Here is a 17,929-nt window from a genome sequence, read left to right on the forward strand (position 1 = left end):
TTTCTATTTATAGAGATGGATGGTCAGAAGTAAGGTTGGTCAATACTCAAGAATCTAAGTTAGACAAGAGGTCTAAGGTATTGCTTCATTTAGAGCTCGAACAAAAGAGACTACTATTAGCAAGAAAAGCAAGAAGGCCTAAGAGTATGAATGCTTGAAGGGTGAACAAGCTATCAGAGCTAAAGTGTGTGAAAGTCGGGTAGAATGGAGGACTAAAATAGAGATCTGTAATCTGCAAAGTGAGTTGTAATTTGTTATCAGATCAAGACTTACTGTTACTTTCTAATCATTGTATTGTCAATTGTAAATCCTTTGGATTAAGGTTGACATAATAGTCATTTATAAATCCTTTAACTAGGTGACATTACAAGCGAATGATTTAAAGTCCTCTAACAAGGCTCACTCTAATAGGGTGATTGAAATCCTCTAACCAGGTCACATTTAACAATGTGTATTCTAACCTTTAACGAGCTTGGCCTTTCATAGGGCATCACTTTAGAAGAGTGAGAATTAGTAGCATGTTACTAGTGGTGTTTCCCAAATTGAGTTTCCACATAAAATCATTGTGTCAAATGTGTTATTAAATATGTTATGTTTCTTGCTTACATTTCTACAAAGTGGATTTTACAGTAACCTACAAATTTTAAGTGATTGTATGGTCTAATGGATACATGCATGCATATGTTTTATGAATATGGGTTCATTGAGCTATGACAAGTTTTATTTGTACATCTAGACCTTGGATAACTGATTCACCCCCCTTCTCAGTTATTCTAAAGAATTCTAACAATTGGTATCAGAGCCATTTTCTTAAGAGGACTAGTTTGAAGGTACTAGAAGCAAAAGATCAAGATGTTAAAAAGAGAGGTACCCAAGCTTAATGAGGACAACTTTCTTGCATGGAAAATTCTAATGAAGCTACACCTAGGAGGTTTTGGAGACCATGCACAATCTACCATGGACAATGAGCATGTTGATCCTACTGGAGCCCTAACTGTTGAAGATATGAAAAAGAAGAAAGAACACAATCAAGCAATGTTGGAGATTGCCTTTGCCCTAAGTTATGCTAAGTTCGATGACATCAAGGGTCGTGATAGTGAAAAGACGATGTGGGATGCTCTTCACACCATCTATGGAGGTGATGCAAATGTTTTAAGAGCCAAATATGATAGTCTTAGAGGTAATTTCAATGATATGAGGATGCAAGAAGGTGAGAATGTTGCTCAATATTGCTCTAGAATAAAAGATGTTGTTAATGCTATAAGAGGATCTGCTGGTAAGATAGATGATGAGACTATATTAAGAAAAGTTTTGAGAACATTGCTACCCATCTATGTTTATTAGAGTTTTTGCAATACAAGAACTGAGATGTATACTAGGTTCTAATTTGACTCTTGAAGGATTGGTAGGTAGGCTCACTACTTTTGAGCTATCCAATTTTGACAACTTCAAATTTGACAATGTTGAATCTTCTTTCAAAGCTAAGTTGTCATTGAAGGAACCTAATGAGAAGAAGAAGAAAAAGGTAAAATATGTTTCTAGTGATAGTGATATAGATGAGGAGGGTTTAGAACAACTTGAAGCACTACTAGCAAGGAGATTTCACCGAGGTAAAGGAAAATTCAAAGGTGAGTTACCCATCATATATTTTAATTGCAATGAGGTTGGTCATATTGCTACTAGATATCCAGAGAAGAAGAACAATAAAGGTGGAGACAAATACAAAAGTAGAAGAGATGAAGACAACAAAGATTACAAAGACAACGACAAGAAGTCTTGCTACATTGTAGAAAAGGAAACCAAAGATGGATCTAATGATCATGATGATGAAGTGGTGTATGTTGCAATAAAGGATTATTTTGATGAGGATGAGGCAGTTGCACTAGTGTCTTGTGTGAACAAGAATGATAGATGGATCATTGCTAGTGGGTGTTCACATTACGTGACTGGAGATAAAAGTAAGTTCATTACCTTGAATTATTATGATGGAAAGTGTAAGGTTTGGTACTGATGCACCTTGTCTATAAAAGGAAAAGGTTCTATCAAACTTATAGAAAAGACTTTGTGTGACAATGCTTATTATGTTGAATGACTTAACTATAATTTTTTGAGTGTGTCACAACTGAATAGTTTAGGTTGCTAGGTTGAGTTTGAGAACAAGATAGCTAAGATATATGACACTAATAGAAAACTAATGGGAAAAGGTGATCTAACTAGAGGTAATCTATTCTATCTTGATATGGATGATGCTACTTGTCTAGTTGTAGATTTTGATGATTTGTGGTTATAGCACAAGAGGTTATGTCATGTTAATTTTGATAACTTGGTTAGTATCAGTAACATGAGAAGAGTCAGAGGTTTGCCTAAGTTGAAGAAACCTAACAGTATAATTTGCAAACAATGTCAGTTAGGCAAAATGACAAAGTCTAGTTTTAAGAGTAAGACTGACATCTCTAAAGGAATTTTGGATATTGTTCATAGTAACTTGTGTGGACCAATTGATGTGTAAAGCTACAAAGGTGATAAGTACATTATGCTATTTGTTGATGATTACTTTAGGATTATGACAATTATGTTTCTAAGACAGAAATCTGATGCTTTCCAAATGTTTAAGTGGTACTTAGTAAGAATTGAGAAGGAAATAGGTAAAATTTTGAAATGTTTGAGATTTGATAGAGTATGAGAATTTACATCAAATGAGTTTGAGATGTTTTATAATGATAGAGGAATCAAAAGACATACATATGCACCTAGGACCCCTCCACAAAATTGAATTATTGAAAGAAGGAACACATCTGTAATGGGCTGTGCTAGGACACTCGTGATGGAGAAGAATGTTACTTTGAAATAATGGAGAGAGGTTGTAAGTACAATTGTCTATACCTTGAACCACGTGTAAGTCGAGAAAGGTAGTCATTCAACACCTTTTGAACTATGGTATGGATACTCACCCAATGAAAATATTTTAAGGGATTTGGAAGCATGTGTTATATTCTCAAAGATTTTAGGAATGATAAATTAGATGCAAAAATTGAAGAAGGTATATTCCTTGGCTATTCCACAAGAATTAAAACTTACTAGTGTTTAAATACTAACACTATCAAAGTTGTGGAAAGTGCAAATGTGAAATTTGATGAATATACAGAGGCACATGAGGCTAAACCTATGAAGGAACCAAAGGAATACAAATATTTTATACACTTTTATGAAAGTATGCCTAATAATCAAGATGTTGTAAATCAACAAGTTTCAGTGACTGCAAAGTCATATATAATGAATGTCGAGTTGCATTCAGGAATCAAGCTACAGTCAGGTGTCGAGTTACAGAATGAAGTTGAGGCACATTCTAATTTTGATATTAGTGTACATGAAACAGATGTTGAATTACCTAATAGAGAAGTACATAGTGATTTAGAAGTTGACAAACCAAATGAGAAAAATAGAGCAGAACCAAGATTGTCAAAGTATGTTAAAAGACATCGCCCTGCTGCACAAATTATTGGAGATAAAGATGCAAGACCAATGACAAGAAATAGGCTAAGGAGTGATACATTTTTGCTTAGCATGCATGAACCTAAGATAGAAAAATATTCCTTAGAAGATGTGGGCTAGAGTAAAGCCATGAAAGAGGAGATTGAACAAATTGAGAAAAATAAGACACAGGCTCTAGTTCCTAGACCAGAAGATAAAAATGTGATTGGCAACAAGTGAGTGTACATAAATAAGTTAGATGAAAATGGTGAAGTCACATGGAATAAGGAAAGATTAGTTTGCAAGGGGTATGCACAAGAAGAAGGGATAGACTATGGAGAAACATTCGCCCTTGTTGCAAGATTGGAAGGAATAAGAACTATGCTTGCTTACTCTACATACAAAGGTTTCAAAGTTTATGAAATGGATGTTAAATCTACATTTCTAAATGACATATTGGAGAAGAGGTCTACATATAATAGCTAGAAGGATTTGTTGATGCTAACAACAAAACCATGGTACTTAGACTACACAAAGTTGTATATGGTTTAAAGTAAGCACCAAGAGCATGGTATGAAAGGCTTCACAATTATCTTGTGAAAATTGGATTTGAGAGGAACTATGATAGCAAAAATTTGTACTTGAAGATAGAAAAAGGCAAAGCTATTATACTATTTGAATTTTTTTCTTGATGATATTGTATTTGGAGGTCAAATTACTTTATGAAAAGCTTTTGAAAATTAAATGAAGAAAGAATTTGAAATGTCTATGTTTGGAGAGATCAAGTTCTTTATGGGTTTGCCAGTACATTAGATGATTTATGGTATATACATCACTCAATGAAAATATGTAAAGGAGATACTGAATTTTTTTGAATTGGAAGATTCTAAGCCACTAAGCACACCTATGGTGATAGGACATAAATTGTCAAAGAATGATGATTCAACTAAGGTGAATCAAACATTGTACAGGACCATGATTGGAAAATTGCAATTTGTAGTACATAACAAACCTTATATTGCATTATCTATTGGGATAGTTGCAAGATTCTCTGCTAATCTTAGGGAGAATCATTTGATGGCTGTTCAAAGAATAATTATCAGAAAGGTATAAAAGACTATGGTCTATACTATAAGAAAAATGATAAATTTGAGTTGAGAGCCTACACTGATGCTGATTGGGCTAGAAATACTGATGACAGAATGAGCACTAGTGGAGGAGCATTTTTATTACGAAAAAGGTTGGTTACATGGACTAGCAAGAAACAAAACTACATATCTCAATCTATTGCTGAAGCTAAATATGTTGTTGCTGCAGTAAATTGTACAAACATTGCATGGATCAAACAACTACTCAAAGGTATGAATGAGGAAATCACTGAACCTATGATTGTGATAATACAAGTGCTGTAAATATATTAAAGTGTTGGAAATACAATAGGGAAAGTAAACTTTGAGGGGGGGTGGGTTGAATTAGTACTTAAAACTTCACCCTTAAAATTATTCACCACACATCCATCTCACAATCTATATATGTAAACTAAAATACCAAATTAAGCATATAAATCCATAGTATGAAAGTAAATAAACATTCAACACATGTATGACACAAGATATTTGGTTACCCATAAACCCTCCAAGGAGAAGGTAAAATTGGGGTAGGGATGACACCCACAAATCTCCACTGCTACAGTAATAGTGTATCCAATGAATGTTACAATGTTTGATCATGAAACATGATCTATCCTATGAAAGGTCTACCCTATTAAAGACTTACAAGATTTTTAGATCTTACCCTATTAAAGGATTTACAACACCCTATTAGAAGTGTGCCTAGTGTTACCACAATCATATTTTTCTCGTGTACTAAATTGGTCCATGTGTGAGTCATTTCTTGATCGTGAAGTTGAACTCAAAATTCTAATTAACTTCAAGTTCAAGTTTACGCTATCTATTGTCTTTCATGTATCAAAGTCCACATTCACTACCCCGAGTCAGTCTTGATGAAGTCAAAGTTGAAGTTGAAGCCCGATAATCTCAAACTTCAACTTCAACTTCGATATCGCTTTTGTATACTAACATTATGTTTTCATGTAGGCATTCAATATCTGAAATAAAAAGGTGAAGTGGGTCCCAATGAAGACATTTATCGAGGCATGTGAAGTAATAAATAAGAATATTGGGGTGGCACATGTTTTGATATGACAAGATTTGGAGAAAAGGCAAAATTATCATTTCATGATGACATGGAGCATTAATAGGCATGCAGATTTGATGGGCATTAATAACAAATCACTCAGAAGGTCTTTTCCAATGTGCGGCACATGAATAGTAATTATTATATTTACTTGCCATATATGTACTATGATTTCCTTCATAAGTTATCCCTTAAATGCATTACTTAGTCATTTCACTGCTCATTCTACCATTTGCAAAAAGAAATTTCGGTGTCATCTGGTAGGGAGAATGAGTCACAGGATAAGCTTTGTCAAACTATAAGTGCACTGCCATTACCCTCTGTAATTTTTATTGTGCTTGCTTTTGTTTTGAAAAGTTTCCATTTGTGTCTTTTAGACATTGTCATCCCATAGCAAGGCATGACATTATTTCACCCCAAGATGTCCAAATTTGAAAAGCCATGTCTTCTTAGCTCTTTACCTAAAATTTGTGACACATTTTTAGTTAATAAAAATTTGATTGATGTCATTGAAAGAGCCAGAAATACCCAGTCAGGTCCTATATACCAGAGATTGGTTAATAGTGGGTTTCTTGAAGCCACTACATTTCCTGCAGTGATTACATGCCCAGAGCTAGTCATTGAATGTGCAAACCATTACGATCCTAGCATAAGGTGTCAAGAAAATTTCTGAGGAAGTGATAGTTAAGATCAATAGAACTAGTGTTTGTTCAGCCTTTAAGATCCCTCACAAAGAACCCTATGAACCGTGGACATTTGAGAGGTAGAACACCTGTATGCTGAAAGGAAAAGCAATTATGACAATAAAGTAGCCTAGTCTTGGCTCCTAAAACCACTAAAGGGTGGTTCAAGGTTGCCCAAGCCGTTAAACATTGAACATTTCATCAAGGAAATTGCAAACATTATGCTTCTTTTGAACAGAATCAAGGGAAATGAGCATGTAGTTCATTGGGAGACATGGATGTATTTCTTCATCCAAAAGATTGTTGAAGGGGATAAGTTCATTGACTGGGCTAACCTAATTGCTTAAAATTTACACAAGGTTTTAGTGGCCATCAAAAATTTTGGTCCATTTTTCTTATCTTCCTTTTTGATTTACGTCTTAGCAACATCTAAAGCATGGGAAAGCCTTCCACATTTGCCATCGGTAGATGAAATGCCCATTTACTAATATTACAGTGATTTTCAAGAAGCTACTTTGTTTAAAGAGTTTAAAAGAGTGAACGATGTCTTTTTGGGAAGGCTAGTCTTTGAGCTTCAAGGTTACGAAAATAATAGGTTGTCTGAGGAAGCAATGCAAGCTATACAAGTCTATGGTTGTTTTTACATTTAATTCCCTAGGTTCACATATCTCAGGATGGGTGGTTTTTCAGGTGAACCATTGAAGTTGCCTTGATATTGCTTAGACTTTGTTGTTTTATCTAAAATGTGCAAACAATTTGTCTTTGTGGTAGAGTCTTTTGAGATTTCTAAGAGGTCTTCTTCTATTTTCTTTGCTGTTGAAATTGACCACTATATATGTCATAGTCTAAAACAAGCTATGTTAACAAAAACATCATTGAATCGTCTGTGTTTCAAACCCTTCTCCCCTCGGGAAAATTTTGATTACACAGGATTTGTCAAGAATAATTTCAAAAATGTAGTTTCTTTTGTCCACATTCAATAGTTAGAAGACTATTGGGAAAATTGTCCTGATGAGTTTGAAGTAAGGAAAAGGCTGTGGTCGAGGTTAACAATTAAACAAATTAATATGTTCAATCTTGATCTTGATACATGCGGGTTAAAAGATGAAGATTTAGAAGAAGTTCTTGACCCATTTTACATCGACCAAATTGAATGCATGCCTATTCTTGAAATTGATTAGGGAAGAAGAGAAGAGGATGATGTTTTCTCTCGCACTAAGGATGTGTTGGCTAGGACTGAGAATTGTACAAAATCAAAAATTGTTGCCACCCCTGATTCGCATGGGAAGCCTTCAAAAACCAAAAGTAAAAAGGCCTCTCAAAAGAAAAAAGTTATCACTAATAAAGATGTTCATGGTCCTATTGCAGGTTCAATTGAAGTTGAAGCTAAAGTTGAAACAGTTCCACAACCACTTCAACTTCGAGTTCAAGTAGGAACCCCTAAAGCTAAAAGGATGACTCGTTCAAACACACAAAAAGCATCAAAAACCAAAGGCAAGAGTACAGTGATAGTTGACCATGAGGTTGTAGAAGAACCACCTATGGTGGACAATGTACTTGAACCCCAGAAGTCACTAGTGAATACTGAGTGCCAGGAGAGTAATCTTGCCTTGGCTAAGTTCTCCCCTGCAGTTGATAAAGAACTAGTCACACCTAAGTGGTTGGAGACTTATGTTGAAAGGAAGTGAAGCATGGTACCTCTTTTGATGCCAATTGATGATTTAATTAGTAAATATTTGGGAAAAACACCTAAGGTAAAGAAAGCCAGGACAAAATTGAGGATCAGATTTGATAAAAAACTTAGGGCATTGGTTGGCTAAAATAGCCATGCCACCAGATGGAAGCTCACACAAATCCCTAGCCCCTCAAGATGACCAGATAACAAAGGTTGATTTAGGTAAAGGAAACCATGAAGTGGATATGGAGTTCTTCGAAGCCTCCAATAAGAAAATTGCACATGGAGTGTGGAAGGACGGATAGGATAAACAAGAGATGAAGGAGACAATAAAAAGTATGGCACAGTATATCAATGCCATCCTTCACCCTAAAGCGAAACCTATCAGAGAGATGTCAATGATTGTTGATGTGTCCTCTACAACCAACCAACAATCCCTTGATAACCTGCAAAAGTGCAAAGCAGTCGCAAAAACAACATGGGCATGGGTGCAAGGCACCCTAGATGACACTGTGAAACACATAACTCTCCTAGATAAGGCTTCAAAAGATATCTCTGCCATCACCAAAAAGGTAGAACTAAGCAATGAAGGATATGAGAAAGAAAGAAATAATTGGGCAAAGGTAGTAATATGGTTAAAAGATATCCAAGAGTTTGGGCTTTAGAAATTTCAAGCTGAATGTCCTGTAGCAGGTTTAGACAAGAAAGCCTTGTATGTAATCAAGGATTGTATTGAATGGAGGAATGAAGCATTAATACAAGGTGTAACTAAAATTAGAGAAACCCTACAAGAACTTAAGGTCATACACCAGATAATTCAGGGAGACCTCAAATGGTTTGTGATGCATTTTACAGGTAAAGAAGAAGACTTTGTTGCCCAATCTGAGGAAGTGATCAAAGAGGTTCAGAAGAAATTTCAAGAACTACAAGATAAGAAGACTCCAACTAAGTAAGACTTTTCAAATGTAGCACACATTGAAGCCATGCTGTTAATTAACCTGAAACACTTGGAAATGCATGAGGAAAAGATAGCGAAATATGAAGAAGGAAAAAGAAATCTAGAAGCAGCAGCTCGCCTACATTGGTCTACCTCATCAATCCATTATTTCAACATTTTCAACTACCTACGAAGCATGGAAAGTGGTGAGAAATGTGGCCAGCATGGATGGTGTTACTTGATCGAAATATATAGTTATAGATAGTCACTTAGTTGTTCCTTCTTTTGTTTTACTTTTCTTGCATTTCAGTTAACACAATTGTGTTAACTAAAAGACTATTTTACTCTTGGCGGGGTAATTTTGGCAACTGTCTAGTCCCATGCCTTATAAATATGTAATAATTAGTATGGCATAGGGTTAATCTCCAGCAGACCGATAGACAAAACTATTTTTGTTTAAGATTTAATCTTAAGTTTTTAGAAGATAGCATTTCATATTTTTAGTAAACATAAAGAGAACTCTGCAGTTTGAAATTGTTAAAAGCTTTGGAGGTAGATATTACTATCTGCTTCTTTGAATCAGTGTTTTTGAAGATACTATTTATATAAAAATCTTTTGCTATGTTTGTCATTCTTTCTGAGACTGCCTATTCAAAATTTGAGAAGCTGTGAGAAGTGATTTTTATTGGATCTGCCTACTTGTTTACTTAACTTTCAATTATGTGGATAATATTGATAGTTAAGATCAAGTGGTTTCTTAGCATTAAAATCTATTTTATATTGATGAAGTAGAATAAGTTGATTCAACATTTTTAGCAAATTGTATTTTGAAAAGATCTTTCTGTTGGGTTAAAGATTAAAAATCATTATTTGCAATAAAGGTAGTTGTGCCTGTTTTACTGAAGAAACTTTTAAGCAGAGAATTCCTTAACACCTTATAGGAATTCATTTGTTGGTATGCATTTTTCTCCATTTTGAATACAAAATCAATTGAGAAAAATTGTTTGCTAACAGGTTTTGGCGACTCTACTGGGGAAAGATTAGAAATGGTTTTACCTCATCATGAAATTTTCCTAGTACTTCAACTAGGCTTAGGGTTTGACAATACTCAAGAGGACATTATTTCAGATCTAAGTGCACAAGCCTGGAAACTCAAAACAAGCCTAGAACAATTTACACAAGTTAATCAAGTACTTGAAAGAGAAGAAGAAAGGGCAGAACTCATTAGAAGAGTACCTGTCATTAATGAAGTAGTAGTAGTTGACAGATTAGTTCCAAGACCAATCTGAGTATTGAATACTTATTTTAATTGTAATAAACTGGCTAGTAAAAAGTACACTCAAAGTTAAGAAAGGAAGGGATTTATTGATCAATCTTATGAATTTGTGAAGAGTCTTAATTTTGCTCTTGATATTTCTAACAAGCATAAAAAGTTTGTTAAGAGCAAAAGTAGACCAACATCTCCTAAGAAGCCAACTCCTATAACCGTAAGCCTCCAAGCTTTAATTTTACCTAGGAAATTAATACCTTCTCATTTCAACTCTCAACCTTTGAATTTCATACCACCGCGAATGATAACCAACTCTTAGGGTGCACAAGTAGGTCCCCTAGCCCTTGGAGCTAACCTAAATCCTCTCCCTAAAGGTGCCAGAGATGTATTAACCAAATTCAATGGAGATGGGAATAAATCTACTGATGAACATCTCAATGCCTTCAACACTACGTGTGCAGTTCTTGCTGTCACTCATGAAGACACAACTCCAAGGCTATTTGTACAAATATTAATAGAAGATGCTATTGATTGATTTCATCATCTCCCACAAGGGTCAATCACTACCTGGGGTGAGATGCGAAATGCTTTTGAAAATAGATTTAAGTCTGCTGATGATGAACATACCTTACTTCTCCAATTGACCTAGTTAAAGAAAGAAGTACATGAGCCCATGTGATATTTTGTAGCAAAGTTCAATAAAATAATTCATAAAATCCTTGCTACCAAGAGACCTAATGAAAAAAACCACAAAGGTTTCTTTGTTAATGCAATGCCTCTAGATATCAGTTTTCATTTCAAGAGAGACAGGGTAGCAGATGTTGATATTGCTCAAACGCTAGTTGTTGAATTAGAAGATGATCTTTTAGTCGCAGGGAAATGGAAATGGAAAATGTAGACTTCTAAGTCACAACCATCTACCTCTGAAAAATTAGACTTATTAGTTCAGAAGCTCATGAATGACGTGATGACTATTAAAAAGAAAATGCCTAAAATGAATACTCATTACCAAGATATTCCAAGAAAATATCCAGGTTAGAGCATTTTTCAAGGAAAACAAGCTACTTTACCCCCAAATCAACAAAGATTGCAGATTGAAGCTCCACCTCATAAAAATAACATGTGTGTTTTTCATCTTACAAATGATCATGAAGGAAGTTCTTGTCCTGAGAATATAAGATATCAGCAACTTGAAGTAGAGAAAGTGGCCTTAGCTAATGTAAAAATAGAGGAAGAACCTTCTAAAGAACCTGGCAACTTTATAAGCTATTATCTTGAATATGAATATGATTCTGATAGAAGTGGTGATATCCTTTTAACCTTAGAAGAAGCCGCATGTTCAGTCTTAACCCATGGATAGAGAGCTGCTAAAGTTGATGATTCTAAAAATAATACGACCTCTACTCAGGAAAATAAATTAAAGACAAAGGGGGAAAATGAAAATAAGTCATCACCCATACAATCAAAAACCCCTCAAATCTTGAAGAGATTTGATCCTGATTCTTCATTTGACATTATTGAGTTCTGTAAAGCATCTAAAATATAGATTTCTCTTGTTGAGTATTTAAGAATGAACCTTGGAGAGCTCAATAAATTGATTGAATATGTTCATCAATCTTCCCCTAATTTAGCAACTAAACAAATAAATGAAATCAAGGTCTCAAAGAATAATGAGATGTCTGCCAAGAAAACAAGCGAAACTCCTTAAGCAAAGAAACTTGAGACCCAAGTATCTAATAACTAGGAAGGGGTACTCCAACCAGAAAAAGTTAGCCCTGAAGCTCCTTTTTCTCAAAAACCTGATCCATTTTATGTATCCCTCTTCCTTCATGGTTTTAAGCTAAATAATTGCATCATAGATTCAGGTGCTTCTAACAACATAATGCCAGCTGTAGTAGCAAAGGCTCTTGATCTTCCTTTAACCAAAACCTTTTGGTAACTGTTATTCCATGGATTCCAAGCAGGTCCCTTTGATAGGTCAAATTAAAGATGCCCAAGTTTCTTTAGCAACTTATCCTTAGAAAAGAATTAAGCTTACCATCCTAGTGGTAGACATTCCTACAAGTTATGGTATGCTTCTTAGCCGAACCTTCTGTTGAGATTTGGGGGGGGGGAAGTTAAAATGGATTGGTCCCAAGCTATTATACCTATGGGGAAAGAAAAAGTAACTTTGTTACCTGAAGCCAAATCCAAATACAATGTCTTCCCATCTAACGACCCCAAATCTTAAATCCTTTATCAAGAGACTGATTTTGCTAACTATTTGATTTTGTCTGAAACTAAGAAAATAGGTGAACAATTTGAAGGTAAAGACTCATTGAGGACCTTAGAGTTCAGTGGGAGTTGCTACTCAAATGGATCTAGGGCTGGCATTGTGCTGATATCTCCTGATGGTTAGAATTTTCCTTCTTCTTACTGTAGACACCTAAATCTGATTACATCACTAGGTAATCATATTTAGTCATCTCCTAAGGCATTATTGATTAAATATTTACTATTTAATTAATTAATCGTCATCCCCTAGTTAATTAAATTATTTAAATTAACTATAGTCCAATTGATAAAATCAAATGATCACCCAAAATCAATTTATCAATTAAATCCCTCTTCCACTATTAAATTGAATAAATCATTAAATCTATTCAATTTAATTCCATACTCCCCATTTTATTAAATAAAACATTTAATAAAATATCTAAAATCCAAAAGCCTTCCCAAAACCTATCCTAATCCCTAATCCACCCCATCCACCCATACTAACTAAGCTTAGCCACTAACTCACCCACCCTCATCAATACCATCCACTTGCACATCTCTAACATCCCTAATCTAATCCTAACCCAAGCCTAATCCATCCCCTAATCATTTGCACAATCTTAAATGAGCTTAAGACTTTCCTAAACCAAACCAAAGTCTCCCCTCAAAATATCCCAACCACTAAGTCATAAATGCTCTTACAAAGCCATAAATGACTCTTACAAGTCCATTTAGTGCTCTTACAAGCCATTATGAGGGTCTTTATGAGCTTTGAGCCTCCTTTGTTGACCTCTCAACCCCTCTTGCTCTAACCAATGACCCTGTGACATGTGTCACTCCCTGATTGGCTATAAAGAAGCACAATCCATGTGCTCTCCTCTCATTCAATCTGAGCCCTCCATAAGCTTTCTCCTTTCCTTCCATCCTAGCCATTGATCCCTCAAGCCCTTTGCCTATTTAAGGAATCCCCTCCCAAGCCAAATGATCACAATTCATTTAGTAAAGTTATCATGTTAGTTTGAAAAACACAATCCTTAAGCTAAAGTTACCATGTCAGTTTGAGAAGCCAAATCCATACTTTTACATATACCCACACCAAAAATCCAAAATCCATCTCCATTTAAGCATAGAGCAAATTTGAGCATACATCCTAAATCTATCAAATAGACTCATCCCTAAACAAGAAAGGCCTCATTGAAAGAACCTCTTAATGGTTCATATTCTCAATTGAGGGCTTGTCTTTGTCTAACATACATTTATGCTTTTTAATTTTGTAAATGCTTTCATTTCATGTAAATTGATGTTTCTAGCATAATCATTTAGTGTATACATTTTGGCACGCCCGGTGGGACCCCACATTTGGGTCAATCTAATCAATTTTTAGGTTTTTTGTATTAACTAAATAAACTAACCTTGTTTGCTTGTGTATTTTTGTGATAAGTTTGCTGATCTTGTTGTAGGTACATAGGTCACTTTTTAGAAATTGCGCTTCCTGCCATCTCATCGTTTTTCATTTTTGAAGACTTCAAAACCAGCTTGTTTTGCGATCCCGTGACCCCAGGAACGCGATCAATATTAGCCGATGGGAACGCGAACCCACAACTGCAAGTTCACAGTTCATCACCAACTTGTTTCTATCACGTGTCTTTAACAAATTTTGCATTCCCGCCAAACTTTTTTGTGTGGGAACACGAATTTGCGACTGCGAGATCGCTGACATTTGCCTATGGGAACGCGACTTCCAACTAGTCAAATCTTTAAACTCATTTCTACCCTTGACCTCTCAAACCTGCTGACGAATTCCCCTATGGGAATGCTGATAAAATCTGCCTGCGGGATCACTGTTTCGCAAGATCGTTCTGTGTCATTTATCCCGCGACCCATCTTTTTGCATTTTTCTTACCAGTTCTCTGTTTCGTCAGATCGCTATCTAAACCCGTGGGAATGCTATTTAAACCTGCGAGAATGTTGTTAAAACTTGCGGGGTCGCTATCCTGCTGCTTATCCTTGCATTCTTGCATGCGGGATCGCTGTTTCATGGGATCGCTTTGAACCTTTAAACCCGCGGCCTCTTTTTCCTATCTTTTTTAACAGTCCTGTTTTGTGTTTCTGTGACCTTTTACCACGTTCCCATGCTTGCGGGATCACTGCTTAAACCTGTGGGTTTTCTGTTTTAACTGCTTGGTTCAAATTTCTTACATTTTTCAGGTGCATGTTTTTATTCTAACTGGTTTTTTGTAGGTTTTATCATCATATCTTTATGCTCATTATCACATCATAATCATAATCATATTTTCAAAAAGAAAAGAAAAAAGAAAAAAGAAATAGTATAAATCAAATTTTACCTTTTAGTGGTTTCGTAGGATATGGACCCTTCTAAGCATTTTTATGCATATCAAAAAGAACAAAAAAAGTTAAAAATATTTTTCTCATAGTTAAGCTTTGATTTTGAAAATTTTTAGATGACTAATCAAATCACTTTTTTGTAGTATTGTAGGTTGGAGTGACAAACCTAATCATGTTTTTTGTAGGTTTTTCTTAGAATAAAGTTGCATGTTTAAACACATCTCTCATTGAATGAATGTCATTTAATCAATCTTCAATCAAGTTTTTATTGGAATGCATGCTTAAAATAACAAAACACAATCTTGAATGCAAAGGATCAATTAATCATTGCTATACCTCACACTTCAACTTTAGGTTTTAAAAAGAATTCACTCAATCTTGAATGCCTAACAATCAATGAACATTGCATGATTTTGACACATTTCAATGATGATCGAATTTACTTATGTTGATGATCTCTCAATTTGCATTATGTTGACGACGCTGTCAAGTTGGAATTGAACATCTATATCTTAATCACTTATGTTTTCAATAGATCAAACAATCTAAGAATCAGTTGGTGAAAGAACTCTACTTTTTAGCCCAAGGTCATCTGAATCTTCTCTCCCCTTGTCGCCTTTGCGGGCCATCTTGGGTGCATAAGACTAGGATCCAAAACCTTGTTTTTAGTTTTAGGAGGCCTACTTGGGGATTTCATCACCCCTTGGGATGACCTCAACTCCAGCGTTCCGACGGAGTATAAAGATCGAGAGGTGAATCCAAAGACACCTATCTTGGGATCAAGATTTCGTCACTTGGGCTAAGCCTCAAGGAACTTTATACCCTTAAGAAGTGAAAGAGGAGAAGTGGGTTATCGCTCCTCTCGGCTATGTGACATCTTTTTGGTTTCATCTATGGATTTTGGCCTCACATACCTTGCGTATATCAAGGACACCCCTAGCTAATCTTGTATATCCTAGCAAACCTTATAGGGCTATTGGTGTGTTTGACATGCTTGCGTGTTCAACATCTTCCCCATGTTTCAAAAAAAAATCAAATCGTTTTGCTAAAGAGATCACTTGTCTATCCTTTGAAATGGTTGTTAGCAAGTCCATTCGCAACAACCCAACCATTGGTCAGTCATTCAACCCAAATGAAGGGCATACTTAGCGTAGTCACTACCTCATCCAAGATTCATCCAAGTTTCCAAGCTTTCCTCTAGTATCATCATTCCTGAGGTCTTCCATAGAATCTTCCTTTTTCTCTCCATGTCTCAACTATGCAGCATCCCATCCCTACCCAACTCATCATCCAAATCCAAATCCAAATCTGAGCTTCCCAACTTATCCTAATCTGCATTTTTGTATTCATCCTTCATCCCCATCCAAATCATCATTAAAACATCATGTCACAATCCTATTATGATAAGTTTTGTCATCCCACCTTTTCTCCCACCTCATCCTATTCCAATGATGATGATGATCTTGTCAACTATGACAGGTATATTGAAAGCCTTAGAGATATTACTCCCAACATCCCCCAAAATCCAAAAATTCCTCCAAATTGCTCCATCTTTCCTCCATGTATACCCATTAGTACTCCCTACCATACCTTCGACAAGGGAAATCCATTATTATCCTCATCCTTACCTCCTCCTTATATTGTGCCCACATATTCCTCTTATACATCAGTCATATCTCCATCTTCCTCTACCTTCATCTCCCAACCTCCACCATTCCAGAACAATTCTAGTAGCTACATCCCTAGTCCAAATCTACCATCCCAATCTCTTTCAAATCCTCCAACCAATCCTAGTTCTACAATGCATCATACCAATCCCCTTACCCCTCCTAGTCCAACACACTCATATCCAAGGAATTTTACAAGGAAGCCCAAAGCAACTGCCTCTCCCACCCCCATCACTCCTCTTACATCGTCCTATCGCTACCATCCCTATCGCATCCACCCCACTTATCAAACCCCTTCCATCTCCTACCTCCCATCCATTGAATCCCTCCAAATCCCATCCACATCTCCTCCTCCTAGCATTACCCAAATCCCATATAATGAACCTAATGAGTCCCCCCCCCCCATCAACTCATCCCCATTGAAGAAACTCCTACCCATCCATCTACCTCACTACAAGTGACCATCCATACTTCTCCTATCATACCATCCACTCCCCTCCATTCCTATCAAGATCTTGTCCAAAAGCATGTTGAAATATCCCCCGATGCAATAGAAGATCCCGCCATCCCACTTATTCCCCTACATGGTCCACTTTTACCATCCCCTCTATATTTGAATCCCACCATCACACCTACTCCATCTCAAGATCCATTCCCATCACTCCATCCAACTCAAGATCCTATCCTTCCATCCCCTTTGCTCCATGATCATACATCTCCCATAATCCATGATGATAGATCCATCGAAGAAGAACTAACTATCATATATGAAGCAATCCATGATGATAGATCCATCGAAGAAGAACTAACTATCATATATGAAGCTTCAACTCCTTTAGCTAATAATGGACTCACATCTTGTGTTCCAAATAATGAACATCATATTGAAGAAAGAAATAAAAATGTATCTCTAGATGTTGATATCCCCGCTATTCCTGCATGGTCGCAAGTCCTTCCATCTTCACCCCAACATTCCCATCCATCTTATCCTATATCTATTTTGGGCCCTTATCCTACTTCTTTTCAACCCTCCATTTTGGGTCCATACATCCGTTATCCAAATCCCCCACCCTTCCCATCCATTTTGGGTCCTTATATACCTAATATGAATCCTTTATCTCCCCCATCTATTTTGGGACCTACACCTTCCCTGTTTCCATCTATTTTAGGCCCATATCCTTCATTCCCTCCATCCATTTTGGGCAATTATATCCATCCATATCCTATGTTCCAATCTATCCTTCCATCCCCTCAAATCCACTAGCTAGATCATCAAAGGCACTCACCCTTGATTCCCTTCCAACCTTTAAACCCTATCACTCCATCCATTATCCCTTCATCTCCTCCATGCTCTTGTTCCCATCCCATGGCTAATAGAAGCATATTGGATGCCAAAACAAAAAAGAATAAATCCAAAAATCCAAGTCT

Source organism: Cupressus sempervirens, chromosome 1 (genome assembly GCF_028749045.1).
Source record: "Cupressus sempervirens isolate cs-2001-9-10 chromosome 1, ASM2874904v1, whole genome shotgun sequence".
In the NCBI taxonomy this organism is placed as follows: domain Eukaryota; kingdom Viridiplantae; phylum Streptophyta; class Pinopsida; order Cupressales; family Cupressaceae; genus Cupressus; species Cupressus sempervirens.